This window comes from Populus nigra, chromosome 1 (genome assembly GCF_951802175.1).
Source record: "Populus nigra chromosome 1, ddPopNigr1.1, whole genome shotgun sequence".
NCBI classification, from domain to species: Eukaryota; Viridiplantae; Streptophyta; class Magnoliopsida; order Malpighiales; family Salicaceae; genus Populus; species Populus nigra.
In genome coordinates, this window is record NC_084852.1 from 29,658,736 (window position 1) to 29,672,497 (window position 13,762).

The following is a 13,762-nucleotide window of genomic DNA, read 5'->3' on the forward strand; positions in this document are numbered from 1 at the left end:
GAATTTTTAAGGAAAAAGCGAAAAGAAAAGATTTCAAGAAAAACGAAGAGGGGAAGACAAAAGAAAGGCAATGCTCGTAGCCTAGGATGTCTAACAACGCAAACATGGGTTCTTGTCTTTTAAGAAGCTCCAAATTGGCTGAAATGATTAAAGGCTCAAAATGAGAGGTAATCGTCCTTCATTCACTTGAAATTCAGCCATGGCGTCCAGCTGAAATCTCTTCATCATTGTCTTCAAATATTTTTGTCGTAAGCAGAAATAAATTTCAATTTGGGGAATCTGATTTTCTGGAATGAGGAACTGCCAGCCTCCTAGTTTTTAGCCTGTGACGGCACCCTGCCTGCATTTATTGTATGGACGGGTCATTTTCAAACTTTTATGGTGGTGTCGAGCTTCTTTATTTTCTTCACCTTCTTTATTTAACTTTCTGTTGCCTCTCTCTCTCTCTCTTCAATCATGATCTAATGTGTCCAAAATAATAATAATAATAATAATAATAATAATAATTACGTACCTGGCTGAGCTCTACTGGACCGCAGGACACGTGTAGACCATGCATGCCTTGCCTTTGAGGAATTGTTTTTTATTTAAATAACACGGTTTCAAGAAAACGAGATGTATTTATAAAATAAATATATTTAATAATATTATAATTATGAATGTGTTAGATAAGTAATAGAAGTTAAAAGTATGATGCAGCTAATATTTCATTAAAAAAAAATTGTATTAGTGATCAAAACTTAGAGACTGAACAAAATGATTTGTAGCAATCCACAATATTTTAGAAGGAAAGATACAGTGCTTTCGCCATATGATTTAGCTTTCCTGTTAATAAAAAGCAAAAAAAATTACAAAACTAAATTTTCTACCAACTTAATATTAAAAAAAACCAACAAAGATAATTTTGGAAGGAAAAAAACCAATGAGAAAAAACATTGTAGCAATTGACAATGTTTTGTGAGGAAAACTACAGTGGTTTTCCCAATAAAATAAAATAAAAAACCATTTAGAGAAATACTGTAACAATCTATAGTGTTTTGTGAGAAAAACTACAACGTTTTCTCCATATGATTTAACTTTATTGTAATTATAATTCTTAACCAACTTAATATTAAAAAAAATGGACAGATAATTTTTTAAAAAATAATAAAAACAATAATATGAGAAAACACTGCAATAATTCACAGTGTTTTAAAGAAAAAAAATATTATAAATCTAAATTTTTAGTCAGCTCAATATTAAAAAAATCAAATCGACAGAGACAATTTTAGAAAAAAAAATATTAAAAAAACATAAAAAGAGGGAAAAAAATCATGTTGGAAACATTATAGCAATTCATAGTGTTTTGTAATGAAAGCTACAGTGCTTCCCAACATGATTTAACCTTATTTGTAATGACTTGTAATTGTAATTTTCAACAATGTTTTGTGAGAAAAACTACAGTGTTTTCCTCACATGATTAAGTTTTATTACAAAGTTAAATTCTAACCAACTCAATATTAAAAAAAATAAAATCGACGAAGATAGTTTTGGGAAAAAATATTACAAAAAAAGAAAACACAAAAGAAACTGAAAAAAAACCATGTGAGGAAAAATTGTATCAATCCATAGTGTTTTGTGAGGAAAAACTTGTATTTACTTGTAATTGCAATTCTTAACTAGCTTAATATTTAAAAAATAAAATTGACAAAGATAATTTTAGGGAAAAACATAACAAAATAGAAAAAAACCATATGAGAAAAAACACTGTAGCAATCCACAGTTATAGTGCTTTCCTCACATATTGTAATTGTAATTTTTAACCAGCTTAATATTAAAAAATAAAATAAAAAAAGATAATTTCGGAGAAAAAAACATGCGGATAAACGTTGTAGCAATCAACAATGTTTTAAAGAAAAAACTTACAAAACTAAATTCTCAATCAGATCAATATAAAAAAAATTGATAAATATAATTTTAAAAAAATAAAAAAATAAAATAGAAAAACTATGTGGGAAAACACTGTAGCGATCCATAGTATTTTAAAGGAAAAAAATTACAAAGCAAAATTTTTAACCAGCACAGTATTTAAAAAGTAAAATCAACAAAGATAATTTTTTTTAAAAAAATTAAATGGAAAAAAAAAGAAAAAAAAAAGCAAAGTTGAAAAAAAAGGAAAGTAATTTTGGGAAAAAAATGAAAAAAAAAAGGGAAAGTTGGAAAAAAAAAAAAAGAGGTGGGGAAAGCACTGTGGATTGCTGTTATAATCCACAGTGGTTTAGGTGTGGGGGAATAGTAATTCCCCCACACCATTTAGATATTGTTAATTAACAGGGAATGATACAGTTTGGAAAAGTTTTAGGGAAATATTATAGTGTGTAAAGAACTACTATTAAAAATCTTAGCTGCTAAAGAATTGCTATACAAAATAATGGTTTAAATAAAAATTGTGATTCAAAATCATGATTTTAATGTAATCGCTATTCTTAATGGTGGTTTTTTAACAACCGTGATTTAGAATTGTAGCTTCATAACAAAACCGCGATTCTAAATTGCGTTTACGATGCATTTATAAACATTTTTTCTCTCCATGATCACCGCTCTTGAAAGAAAAAAAACCCTAAAAACAAAAAAACAAAAAAAACTCGAGAGAAAACATCTTCCAATCGCCCAAAATATCGTCCAATCCTCTACCAAAACACCAGGATCATCTTCCCCTTGTCTCCATGAGTATTTCTACCATTTTTTGTTGTAAACCACCAGCACAAGTTTCTATGTCCAACCTCTCTATCACCATAACCGGTGGAACTGCCACTTGCACATCACAAAATCAAGGTAAAACATTAACATTGTCTGTTAGTTTGATGAGTTTAACTATTGAATTGATATATTTTGTGTTTTGATTTAATTAAGTATTTGTGTTGTGTTTGATAATTAGATAATTTTAGATTTTGAATGTTGCAATTATGTGTTTCTAATACAATTGATGGGATTTATAGAATCAATTATGATTGAATTAGAGAAATTAGAGTTTAAATTGATTATTGAGTTAGTTGTCATATTTAATTTATTTTTTGAATTCATATAAATTTGATTTTAATTGATGCAACTAGACTAGAGTTTGCATTAATTTTTTTGTAAAAACTATCGTAATTATAGATTTTGTTCAATTGAGATCATTTTATTTTTATTTAATATTCAATTGTCATAATTTATTTTTTAATTGTAATTTTTTTTATTGATTAGTTGTAAAAATTATCGAAATTGAAAATTTGAAATTAATTATTGTTTTATTGCTATTATTATGGTCTACTTAATAACAATTTGTGTTTGTATTGAATTGTGAGATAATTTGTTTTTGATTAAATGAATATTTTTATTTTATAGAATATGTCTTTAAACTTCTTTATGTTGTGTCATTATGGTGGTACTATTGTTCCCATACGAATGTTGTAAGTATTTGTTACTTTTTATAGTCTTGTCATGCTGATTTTAAAGTTGTCTTACATATTATGCAATTCCATACTTAGTTTATATAAACATGATTTAATATCATTAAATAACAAATGAACATGTGAACATGTTTAAAATTTCAAATTATCCATTAACAACTTAAAAAATAAACATAAATACAAACAATGTTTAAAAAACATACACATTAATTTGGGATTATAATTAACAAATAAAAATATTGTTAAAATAGCTTATGTTTCAATTATAGGTTTGAGGTTTGGTAATTTATGGTTTTGTTTGGTCATTAGTTATGGTGGTTTAGATTTTCTGGTTTTGTTTGGATTTTGGTTGTATGTAAAATTTTGGGGTGGGTTGTGCTGACACAACCTATTTACAGTAGCAGTTGGTTGGCGGTTGTAAATACCTGTTATTATCATTAGTGATTATTTAATACAACCGCTATTACCATTAGTGTTGTTAATAAAACCATGTTTTTCAATAGTAGTTAAGTTAAAAGTATGATATTTCCCAAAAACTTTTCTATTTTGTGCTATTTCTTAAGATATTTTTTATTAAACTGTGCTAGTTTGATAAAAGACCTGCCTTTGAGACCCCTCATCAAACATTCAAGGTAAGAATGATGCTAAAAATTGTTGGCAAGATTCAGAACATTGATCATTCTTCATATGGAAGGGTGCCAAGTACATCGCTCATTATATGGATGTCCTCATTGGGATCAAATAATAATATTTTTTAACATCATTACAGGTAGTGGGTGGGCGAGACCCACCATCTTTAATATATCAATGACATAATCAGGAAATAATGTTTAGAAGGACCAGTTGGCCCTAGTCGCTATACATTGTCTATAATTTGTAAAGCCAATAACTAATGGGCAAGTAATACTGTTCTAAAAAAATCTAAATAGCTTATAAGCAAGATAATCGATTAATCTCTTGATTTTAGCAATCCAATCCATTGTTTTTTGCCAAGATGGCCAGTAGTCGGTACATGGTGCCTGGTAGGTCAAAGCAGCTAGTGGCTGATACATGTAAAGTCTTTTTTGATAGATTTAAAGACTCTTAGATGTTTAAGTAAGTATTATTTTAAAGAGAGAAGAAAATGATATTATAGAGAGAGATACTTTGAAAATAAGTATGTAGTAAAGAATGAAGATTGTGAATATGAAGTTTGAAGGATTCATGATGTTTATAGCTCATTATATTGGGTTCCTTAATGTCATACATGCATCAGAAATAATAAAATAAAATTATTTGAAAGTCCCCAGGATCCTTTTAATGATGATGATGATGATGATGATGATGATAATGTAAGCAATTTTTTGGCTTCAATATAGATTATTTCTAGCTTTTGCGTTCCTAATTTTCTTTCTTCTTTCTTTTTTTCCTCCAAGCTGCAAAGTTTTGATGATTTATGGCAAGTTTTTTGGTTTCTAGAAGTTTTGAGAGTTCTTGCGAAAAGAAATTGATTGGATAATCTGAGTCCACATATTCAATAGCAACCCATTAACCCTCTCTATCTATATTGACTGAATAATCCGAGTCCACATATTCATTTGTAACTCATTGACCCTCTTTATCTATATTGACTGAATTGAGAATCTGCTAACTGGTTATATTTTTTTTATATTTTGTTGTTTATATTTGTCAAATAATTGAGAATCTGTAGAATGCTAAAGTAATCGCATAATGTATCGAGTAATCATTTTTGCATCTCTACAGAATGCTAGAATTACTGTTCTTACATTAAAATATTTATGCTTATGGCAGTAGGGCTATAGACCAAGCTGGGAACCAGTAAGCTTGTTTATTACAATAGGAACTTTCTCATTCAGCTGTATATTAATCTCAATTTGGTTAGGCTTGGGAACTAGTAAGCTTGTTTATTACGATAGGAACTTTCTCATTCAGCTATATATTAATCTCAATTTGGTTAGGCTTGCAATTTGATTTTAGCCATGCTTTTGCTTGTGAGAATTTTTTTTTATCTTTATAAGATCAAACTCTTTTTTGCTATTTTAATAAGATAAACTAAATATCTTTTAAGTAGTGTTTGATTTGGTTTATTATAGGTCTTTAAAATATCTTCTCAACATGGTAGCACTCCAGTTAGTGATCCTTCTACTGCATATTAATCTAAACCTTCAATTTCCATGTCAACGTTAAGTGATATAAGAGGAAAAACAGATTTGGCATGGGGTTATTGCAGAGAAGCTCCTGAACTTAGTGTGAGATGTAAGAAAAACAAATTAGTATGTTTATATTGTGCCAAAGTTTTTGCAGGTGGAGGCATTAATCGATTCAAGCAACATTTAGCTGGAATGAAATGAGAAGTGAAATAATGCTGTAAGTTTCCTTTAGATGTTCGTCATCAAATGCTTTTGAATCTTCAAGGGAATGTTGAAAAGAAAAGAAAAAAAGCTAGAGAAATAAAAGCAGATTTCAATCCATATAGTGCTAAACAAAGAGAGCATAAAGGGAGGATGATTAGATAATGAGAAGATGATTGTAACGATAATGATGAAGATGATGACGATAATGATGCTGAAGTTGATGGTAAAAAACAAATATTACCATCGAAGGTTGTCAATAAAAAAAAAGAGTAAAATCATTGGTGTTGTTAAACAATCGACTGCAAGTTCTGGAAAACAAAAAGAAAATGCAATATTAGGGGCATATTTTATTCTAAGATCAATTCATAGTGCTCAAAAGTCTCTCCAAAGTTGTTGGAAAAACAAAGAAGTTATCAAATGATGTGATCTTGCTATTGCAAAATGAATGATTGATGCATGTGTTTCATTTAATGCTGCTAACTTTGTTTACTATCAACATGCTATAGATGGTATAACAACCATGGGTCCTGGTTATAAAGGACCAAATTTTCATGCTCTTCATGGTTATTACCTGGCAAAGGCGGTTGATGAAGTGAAGATTTTTGTTGAGAGTTATCGAGAAACTTGGAAGAAGACTCACATTAATGGTTGATGGATGGATAGATCAAAAGAGGAGAACTTTAATTAATTTCTTAGTATATTGTCTTAAAAGAACTGTTTTTTTTTTAAACAATAGATGCATTAAAGGCCTCAAAGACTGTTATGTTGTTGTATAAGTTGTTTAAAGAGGTTGTTTTATTTGTTGGGCTTGAAAATATCTTGCATATGGTGACTAATAATGCCTCTAATTATATTGCTGCTAACAAGTTGGTGGAAGAATTTCCTTCAATATTTTGGTTTCATTGTGCTGCTCATTGCATCAACCTTATACTTCAAGATGTTGGCAAGCTACAATCAGTTTGTTCTGTTGTTGATCATGCTTCTAGTATTACAAAGTATATTTATAATCATTGTTATCCAATACATTTGATGAGGAAGTTCACTAGAGGAAAAGAAATACTTCAACCAACTCCTACTCGCTTTGCTACTAATTTCATTACTTTACAAAGCATTTTAGTACACAAAGATAATTTGAGAGCTATGGTGACATCTAGAGAATGGGTCTTCTTTATTTATGTTAAAGATAGCAAAGTAAAAAGGTTTGTTAATAGTGTGTTGAACTCTACATTTTAGGAAGAATGCGCATCAATTGTACGAATGACCGAACCATTAGTTCCAGTTCTATGAATTGTTGATAGTGATGATAAACCCACTATAAGATATTTGTACGAGGCTATCCATTCTGCAAAGGAAAAAATATTGAAGAGATTTCAAAGGAAAAAGACTAAGGTGCAACCTTTCCTAGACATCACTAACAATAGATGGATGGATAATTGTATAGGAAGCTTTATGCAGCGGGATTTTGGTTGAATCCTTGATTTCAATATGATGTCAATCTAATGGATAGATATACAAACACCATTTCTGGATTTCTAGATGTTGTTGAGAAGTATGCAAATGAAAATACAATTCTGCTAAGCAAGCTTACAAGTGAAATGAAGTTGCTTAGGAATGCAGAACATGACTTTGGTAGAGTGTCTGTGAGAAATGAGCACACCCTTTTACCTCCAGGTATATTATTATTTTCATATTCAAAGTAATTTAAAAATATTATATTGATATAATCTTACTTATTAATTTTGTATATAGATGAATGGTGGGTGTTGTATGAAACTTGTGCTCCAAATCTCCAAAAGTTAGCTATACGAGTTTTAAGTCAAACTTATAGTTCTTCAGGATACGAGAGGAATTAAAGTATTTTTTAGCACATCTACTCTAAAAAGAGAAATCAATTGGAGCATCACAGACTTAATGACCTAATTTATGTCCATTATAATCTGAGATTAAAAAAAAAGTATTGTTTTTCTCTAATTCTTCAGAAGTTACTTATATTATTACATAGCATCATTAATACTTATATTGTGTACCTTAACTTTGATTTTGTAGAAATTATTGGAAAGGACAAAATTATGATCCAATTAATTTGAATTATGATCCAATTAATTTTGAGGTATTCTGACACTGAAAATTGGTAGTAGAAGATAATTCATCATCTTTAACAATTGAAGAAGTAGAGATATTTCACCGTAATTTATTAACCATGACTATTCAAGATACTTTAAATGAATGTAAAGGGAGATTTGATCCTTTAGTTATAACTTTGTTTGAAAATAAATTATTGTTTAACATCTAATGTTAAATTTAACTTATTGTATATAAGAAAAATTATTGTATATAAGGATAAAAACTTATATAAATTTAACTTAAATTTCAGATGAAATAAAACAATCAAGCGAACAATGCTTTGTGAGGAGGAGAATAATAAATTCCCCTCAATTAGTTTTTGTTAATTGTAATATCATTCTCTTTATATTTTTTATTATTATGAAAAATGATGACGTGAAATGGTTAATTTGCTAATTGTATTTTTGCAGATACTTTTATTCGGACAGTGAAATACGACAAGATCTATATGTTTAGGATCATCAAAATTGTCTAGCAAACAGAACGTTCATGGGCTATAAGGACAAGAGTTTCTTCGCTTCAATGACCAATCATTTGTTTGCCCTTCCATCTCAATATTCGAAAGTTACTAGTGTATTAGGTCGTACTCTACTGCGGGTTGAATTAATTTTTTTTTAAAATGTAAAAAACAATTAAGAGCATGAAGAATTTTTTAATAGTGTTATTAAACATCACCAAGTGGATTAATTTTAAAACTCTCAACTTAACTCTTTGTTTAACTCAAGTTTTTAATTAAACCGTGTGAGAGCTAGCTCAACTTAAATCGATCGATTTCATAGGTCCAAATGCAACTTTGATGATCGATAAAAACATGACTTAGCTTTTAGAAAAACTTCAAGATGATAATTTTTTAAAAAAATATTGAGATAATGAAAAATTAGATGAACCTTGCCTCTCCGCGACCTAGGTCATGGACTCTATTAGATTTAATAATTTTTTTTATTTAATTATATGATAAAAATAGATGCTCATAAGAACACCAACCTAAAAATAAACACTTATTTGAGATAATTATCCCTATAAAGCAAAAACAAAAATCAATAATGTCATCCATTTCTCAACCAATTCAATATTAAATGATGAAATAAAAAAAATTAAAAATAATTAAAAGACCAAAAACAAAAAAACCATATCCTATCGATAGGTAAACTCGTTAAACCTGTGAATCGAGTAAGCCATGTCAATACGCCAAATCTGTGAACTGGGTTATGGACTCCATTAGGATTATAATTTGTTTTTTTTTACTCTATTTTTTATTTAACTATAAGATAATAAAAATAGATGATTGTGAAATTAAAAACCAACTCAATATTGAGATGTTTTTTTAGATCACGATAACCTCATAAAAGGCGAAGCGAAACTAATTATGAAACTGAATTTCCAATTAACCCAATATCTAAGAATGAAAAAATTATAATTTAAAAAAGTTAAACTTGCCAGACCCGTGAACCAAATTAATCAGCCAAACTTGTAAATACTTCCATGAACTTTATAAAGTTTAATAACATAATTTTTTTTAAAACTATTTTTTTAACTATATGAGAAAAAATAAATGATAAAAAAATCAAGTTCAATTTTTTTTAAAAAAAAACACCCTACTAAACTCGTAAACCAGGGTAACCCGGGTTACTCTGGCAAACCATGCTAACCTTATAAAAAGGTAAAATAAAAGGAAATAAATTATGAAGCTAAATTCTCAATCATTCCAATATTAAAAGATGAAATCGACAAAAATAAATTTGAAAACAAATCATAACAAAAATTTAAAAACATAAAGAAAAAAAAGAAAAAGGAAAACACTATAGATTACTATTGTTATTCACAGTGCAAAATATGTCAGTGAACAATGGTTTCTTTACACCCTTTAATTTTTGTTGCATTATAAAGTTTAATAACATGAACTTTCTCTAAAACTATATATTTTTTTAACTATATAAGAAAGAAATACACTATAAAAAAGTCAAGTTCAATTAAAAAAAAACAACCCACCAAACTTGTAAACCAAAGCAACTTAGGTTACCTTAGCAAACCTGTAAACTATGCTAACCTCATATAAAGACAAAATAAAAAGAAGCAAATTACGAAGCTAAATTTCCAACAATCTCAATTTTAAAAGATGAAATCAATGAAAATAGATTTGAAAAAAATTATAACAAAAATTAAAAAATTAAAAAAAACAATGTGGATTAGTATTGTAATCCACAATGCAATGGGTGTTGGATGAACAGTGATTTCCCCTACATTCTTTAATTTTTATTACTTCATAAAGTTTAATAACATAGTTTTTATCTAAAACTATTTTTTTAACAATATGAGAAAAAAATAGACTATAAAAAGTCAAATTCAATTAAAAAAACACACCACATTCATACACTAGGGCAACCTAGGTTACCTTGACAAAGCCGTAAATCACGCTATCCTCATATAAAGATAAGATAAAAAGAAAATAATTACAAAGCTAAATTCTCAATCATCTCAATATTAAAAAATAAAATTGATAAAAATAATTTTGGCAAAAAAAGCATAACAAAAAAACAAAAATAAAACATATAAAAAAATATAAGGAAACATTATAGCAATCCACAATGTTTTATAAAAAAAAGCTATTGTTCTTTCTCCATGTCGTTTAGCTTTTTTATATATATAATTAGAAGAAACTCACCACCAGTAGTTTAGTTTCTTCTCTGATTTCCCGGAAAAATCACCAAACATTTTTTTTGTTGGTAACCCGGGGTGTCTGGATCAGTTTACGCGCACCACAACTAACCTCGGACCCACTAAATATCTTGCAAGCCTAGTGAGCATGTAAGGCACAACGAGAGTGACAGACGTGCATAATAAAACTTGAACCCTGATGTAAAAAAAGAAAACAAGTTTCTTCCACTGTTAGGCCACAACCTCAAATGCAACACTGGGCTTGCAGGATGATTATATTGGTGGGGATCCATTACTTTTACATGTTCTATTTTGATTATTCAAGAAATAGGAAATCATTTTACAAAGATGGAATGATCCACGTGCAGGCAACCGCAGCTGTTAAAAAAAATAAATGCAAATCCGTGTCAAGGCAAGTAGGTCTGGAAAAGAAAATCAATGCTTGGATTGAAAAGAGAACCCACTCAAAATAACATTATGAAATTGTTCAATTATTTTTTCTTCTTCTTTCTAATTTATTTTCGTTTGATTATTGCAACTTAAAATTGAAAAATAATTAATTTTACAAGGAAGGTAATTTGAATAAGCATCGCCACTCCCCAGTGTGAATCAACCCTCTCTTAACATTTATGTTTTCGTACACAACGTTATTACTGAGTTGCAGTACAGTCTGTTGACCGTATTTTCCATCGACCTCTCCTGCACAACATTTATATATTTTGGTACGAAATACATTTACTTCTCAAAAATAGTTAGGTGAATTCAGGGTTTCTTTTCATCACTTTGGTTATTTCACTTTATATTTCTTATCCGAGCAGGAAAAATCTCTAATTCTGCAATATTATTTATTATTTTAGTATGGTTTAAAATTACATTACAAACAGTGTTTTATAAAAAATTAATCATTTTTTTTACATTTTTAAATCATTTAATATATCAATATTAGTGTATTTAATTAACAAATCACAAATATTATTGTTGTTGTTATAAAATTGTAATCCCAAATTCAAATAAGACAAATGTTTTGGACGTAATAAATCTTTCGACAATTAAAAATTATTTTTGACCTCATAAAATTGTGATATAAATAATGTAACTTTAGAGAATTTGAATTAACAATCAAATGATGAAGACGCTAAATAATTGATGTAAAAGAAATTATTAATTTATATATAAAGTAGGATGTATGTTTTTTAAAATGTAATATAATAACCTCAATTTATTTCCACGATATTCCATTTACATGTATTATCATAGAAAATACATGATATATATATATATATACACACCAAAAATTCAACATAGTTTCTTTTATTTTTTTCAATACCAAGTTATATATTATAACCAACATAAGAACAAACTTCTTCTTTTCTTCAAAATTTAATCAAATGAATCAATTGTTATATTATTCAAAAAAAACATTATGAATAATGTGATAATTAATTTAATTATAACATAATTTAAGACACACAATCATTTTAAAGCAAAATAAACATGAAATTAAGTCCACATAATTACAGTCATGTGTTTGTCAAAAGAAACTAGTTTAAAAACATTATTCATACTTAATTTAAATTCATACGCTTTTTTAATACAATATTATATTACATAACAAAATATGCATTTGATTATAAAAAATCATAAATACAAGATCTATTACTCGACACGACACTATAAGGTATATAAAATTTATATAATATCCAATATAATCAGCTTATACACAATGTGATGTGGCATCTTAATCATGTGGTCAAATAACCCCTAACGAAGTAGATAACAACCTGAAAAGCTGAAAATCAGATTTGATATGACACTGACCCTGAGGTAACGTTGTATCTAAGAAACCAAAGGTATTGAAAAATAATTTGGACCCAGAAATAACCTTACCCTAAGTATACAAATGACATCACGAAGCTAATTAATATTCGATAAGTTAGTCTACAATCTTTTTCTCTACAAATAAGATTGTTTTGCCATAAACAAACAAAAAAAAACTTATGTTTATTCAACTTGTTGCCAAAATTCTATTACAAAACAAAATATAGTCTTCTCTAACTAACTCTAATGGATCCTTTTTGGGTTGCAAGCTAATGACCCTAAACTTTTAATCAACTAACATAAGTCTAAAAATGAAATAAACCCCAAAACAATATCTAATGGGTCAAAATAAACTCAAGTTAAAAATAATTATTTAAAAATAAATAAATAAATAAAATAGGATAATAAAAACAAAATCTCCATGCTAAAATTCCTTTATGTAGCCTGAATCTTCAATTTTCGCATATTCTTGGTAAATTTCAGTAATGACTTCAAACATGTCGTTCTCTCTTTTCTGGATGAATTACTGGGCCTACCATTTATAATATGAAAGCTTGAGATGTCTAGTTTTTAATCAAACTTAAATCACAGAAGATTTCCACTTGTATGTCTAGATATGTCCCAAAGAATACATGAAAGTCTAGTGTGACAAATTTAACAAGATTCATCTAGTAACTTTGACTCTTTGAAATAATATGTTTTTAAACTCTATTTTACTTGACTATTCACCATAATATATTTTCATGTGTCTAGTATCTCTTTGTAAATGTTCAGTGCAATTTGAGTACGGTTTGTGAGATATATCTAATTTCACAAAACTAATCAGCATACATTTTAAGGTCAAATTTTGACATGACTTGGTTCGTTTAGTGTGTGTGTGTCTGTGTGTGTATCCAAATAATACAGTTGCATAGTTTAAGGACATAAAATGTCTTCTCTAGCCTAAACCAGGAATTCGTTTTATTATTACATTAATAGATTTCTCCAATTGTCCATTAACCAAGACATTATCTCATTAACCAATGAACCATTATCTCCATCAGCCCTTTAACCAGGACACTAATTTCATTAATCGGGGTAACTAATTTCTACAACTGTCAATTAATCAGAGAGTATTCTCATTACCAGGTTAACTTCTTTCTTCAACAATTAATATTTATCAAATATATTACAATAAAATTAAGGAAAAATTACAATCATAGTTAATTAATATATTAGGTTTAAGGTGCCGAGCATCTACCTGACATCTAGACATGTGAAATCATCCCCTACTACTGAGTAGGTCATGTGACCTCTCCTATACCAACAGGGACAATGTCATTTACTATTAAATCCTCCATTTACTTTAAAATTTAACTTCATAAACAATCATTTTATTCT